Source organism: Tupaia chinensis, unplaced genomic scaffold (genome assembly GCF_000334495.1).
Source record: "Tupaia chinensis unplaced genomic scaffold, TupChi_1.0 Scaffold000266_1, whole genome shotgun sequence".
Taxonomy (NCBI): Eukaryota; Metazoa; Chordata; class Mammalia; order Scandentia; family Tupaiidae; genus Tupaia; species Tupaia belangeri.
The window spans coordinates 986,394-990,440 of NW_006159746.1; the positions used below are offsets into that span (position 1 = coordinate 986,394).

Consider the following 4,047-nt stretch of genomic DNA (forward strand, 5'->3'; position numbering starts at 1 on the left):
ACATGGGAGCCCAGCGACATAGCCATTACGCTAACTGCTGGTCCCACTTTTTCACTTTTTCTCTCTCTCTCTTGGTCTCCCTCTCTCTCTCTCTAGACAAAATTAAAAAATAATAATAATAAATGAATGAGTAAATAAATTAAAAATAAATCGTTCTTTAAAAAAAATGTAAAGTGTTGGGACCAGCAGTTGGCGTAATGGCCGTCGCTGGACTCCCACGTAGTTGACTGTGGTTCGAGTTCCAGACCCGGTGGCTTAAACTCATGCTTAGCGCTTGTGTGTGTGTGTGTGTGTGCCCAAGATCCTGAGAGGAGACAGAGGAGAAGGGATTGTGGCATGGCCATCCCCCCTGTGGGGTGATTTCTTGCTTTCTGTCTCTCTGTCACTGTCTTTCTGGAGAGGGCATGCGCCCCATAGCAAAATCCTCTCCCCCACCAGAAAGAATGTAAAGTGTTAAAAATACATAGACAATGGATAAATACACCAGACTTGTAGATAGGAAGACAAGAATTAAAAGTACAGACCTTCCTAAATAGACCTATAAATTTATGTAATTCCAATCTAAATTCTAATACTTTTTTTTTCATAAAATTATAAGTAATTTAAAAATGTTGTGAATATGAAAAATAATTTTTGAACATGACAGCATCCTTTATTACTTTCGATAAAAAACACCTCCTTGCCTAATATGTAAAACTTATTTTTTAAACTTGTTCTTCTTCAGAGTCTTCCATTCTCCTTCCTGCATAGCCAGGCTTTTAAAAAGCTGCTTTACTTTTCACTTTCTTTCTGCATCCCATTCCGTGATCTCAGAGCTGCATCCTAGCAAGGAACTGATTATTCTTATGGATTTCCTTTAAATTCACTCTTGTGTTTCTGAATCAATCAATCAATCGTTTCCTTTCTTGTTTCTTCTTAGTGATGCCTTGCTTTTTTCCAAACTCAAGGACTTCGACCAGTCACAGGGTGAACAACTTTAGGGGACTGGCTTGCTCTTTTCACAAGCAGCAGCCAACAGAGCTATTTTTGGTTTTCCATTTCTGTCAATATGCTTTGATACGGCTTCTGGAGCTCACTGGGGGGGTTGTAATCTGCTGGGTTCTCTGTCAGGAGGGCTCGGAGGGGCCTGGTGATGGTATGGTAGGACAGCAGCATGCTGCTCATAAACACAAAGCGCTTCAGCAGAGCCAGACACACAACCAGGCAGGTCAGTGATTGGCCTCAGCCATGGTCTGGACTTTCAGCCCACTTGTTCAGTACAGGGAAAGGCTTCTCCTCTGCCACATGGCCATGTCCTCCCTGTCAGAGACCAAAGGAATTTGGAGTTCTTTCAAGCGCTCTGAAAGGATGACCAGAGTGTAACCTCAGTGTGCTTATATGGATTTGCTATTTAAGGAATCCCAAGAAGAAAACTAAAAAGCTTGGGTATAAACCTCTGAGACAGCGACATGTTCTCCAGGAAAAAGCAGCACACAAAGGCCCTTCACCGTATCTTGCAGGGACAGGATGGGGCACTTAGTGAGCAGCTGGCATATGCATACCAGAGCAGGAGTCACGACTGGATCAGAAGTCCAAGAATGGAGACAAGAGCCTCCCAATTTTCAAATAAATAAGCATGTCTAACCCTGGAAACTCTACCTGGCCTTTGGTCTCAATCATTTCTTCCATTTCATGCATGGCATCCCAGAGGACACATTTTATGGAATTAAGTGCAGAAACAGGAAAAGAGTATACAACTGCATATTGATTACTCTGAGGTCTGGTGGGTCACTGGTAACCAAATCTCCAACATATTCCAAAAGGAAGCCAAAGACTTTTTCCAATTTTGCTTTGTTTCCCTCTGCAAGACTTGAATGGTTACATTTCTAAATTCTCTCTACCACCAAATGCTGCTCTTCCATCAATCTTCCTAATAATAAAAATCTCAGTGCCAGGGCCAACAGGTGGCCTAGTGGTTAAGACATTGGACTCCCATATGGCTGACCGTGGTTGGAGTCCTGGACCCAGTGGCTTGAGACTCACCCCAGGTGCATGTGTGTGCATGCTCCAAATCCCGAGAGATGAAGGAGAAGGGATTGCAACATGGCCATCCTCCCCTGAGGGGTGACTTCTCACTCTCTGTCTCTCTCTGGTGAGTGCATGTATCCTACAGCAGAAATCTATAAAAACATTTTTTTTACTAACAACGGGACAATCCCCATAAAAAAAAAAAAAAAAAAAAAAAGAAAGCTCTCTCAATTCCTCATAGGATCCAGGAACTACAAATGTATAGAGAAGCCCAGTTCTAGCAGGCTTTCAATCACTTACAATTCTTTTCTCATGATTCTGACATTGCTCTTTCTTTGACTTACTTTCTTTCTCGCTCTCTTCATTAGATTCCAGGTCCAAGTGGCTATTTGAGCCATCGCTCTCCTCTGGGTCCTCCTCTCCATCTCAATCTTCACCCTCTTCCTCCTTGCTCTCACATTGTCTCTGGCTTTCCTGCTTTATTCTTCCTAGACACCTTCGTCAAAATTCATCTTTCTATCTTTGTAAGAAAGCAAACACCTATCATTTTTATCTAGTACAAATCATCATTTAAATAATCTGCTGACATAAGTTTTGGTTTCTTAGCATTTTCCTCATTCTTTCCAAGCATTCTTTGAAGTCTTTCAGCCTCAAGTCTCCTGAGCCACTCTTGCTCCTTGGCCAGTTCCTCTTCCATTTTCATCCTATTAGAGGGCTGTGCCTTCATTTCAAAGCCACGCTCCCAAACCATCATGTCATATGTATCAGACTTGGGTTTCTCCTTTTGCTCTCTGTTCTCTGACTTGGGGATTCTGTGTGACAGCAGAGATTAGATTTCTTTTCAGTCTTGGTCTAGCTTCTCGGTGAGATCAAGGGTGTCTTCTTGTTGGATTTATGTCTCTTCTTTTGTATTGCTTTTGCAATGAGCTCTTTAATCAGTTTTTTCCATGACTTTGTTTTTTCCCCCTCTTCTCCTTCCTTTGGGGAGGTCTTCTTATGAAGGAGCCTGCCTCCACCTCCCAAGTGGGCAACAGTCAGCTCAGCAGACAGTGTTCTTCATTCTTCAGTGTCACGTTCACTATCCACAATGCCATTATGTTTTGCAATGTCTGCCAAAGACTAGCCAAGTTAATTCTTCATCTTCACTTAATTGCAGATATTTTTTCTCATGATGCTGCTGTTGTTCCAGAGCAAACCTCTTCATCATCTTTTCCTCTGGGCTTATGTGTTGTGACATGTTTTCCAGACCAAGATCTGGAACTTCTCCCTGCTTACTTTCACTTTTGTTTGTTTGTTTGTTTGTTTGTTTTTGTTTTTTTTTTGGGGGGGGGGAGAGGTTTTTGCTATAGAGCACGTGTGCTCGCCAGAAAGAGAGAGACAGAGAGACAGAAAGCAAGAAATCCCCTCCCCGCCAGGAGGGATGGCCATGCTGCAATCCCTTCTCCTCCATTCTTCTCTCGGGATCTTGGGCACGCATGCACACACACCCAGCGTGAGTTTAAGCCACTGGGTCCGGGACTCGAACCATGGTCAACTACATGGGAGTTCAGTGACATAGCCATTACGCTAACTGCTGGTCACCCTGCTCACTTTCACTTTTAACAGGTTGACGTGGGCCTTGCCCAGGCAGTCCAGCACTCTGTCAGCACCTCGGGGGGCTTTCCTGTGACTTGGCCTTTTTCATGATGGATGCTTCAACACAACACTAGGTACCAGTTCCTCCCTAGCCTGGTAAACACAGAGAATAGACGCACTGGTTAGGCAATCTCTGTGGCAGAAGGCAGCCTACTGCCAAGCACTTTAACTCATGAGACACCAAAAATATTTTTAATTCCTAGAAATTGATGATTAAACAAGGGAACATTACCCAACAGAATATCAAGATTTTTTAAGTCAAAATAATTTAGATAGTTAGTAGTAATGCACTGATTTTTTAACAGATCAGTAGAACACAAAGCAGAGATCAGAAACTAACCAATACATATATTATAAATAAATGTGATTTCTCACAGTGATGACACTGAAAATGAGTGGGGAAAG

General features: G+C 42.7%; 1 pseudogene; it reads right to left on the minus strand.

Annotated features, from left to right (window-relative positions):
- Positions 1 to 976: 976 nt before the first annotated feature.
- Positions 977 to 3,244, minus strand: LOC102488522 (nucleolar protein 14 pseudogene; annotated as a pseudogene).
- Positions 3,245 to 4,047: the final 803 nt, after the last annotated feature.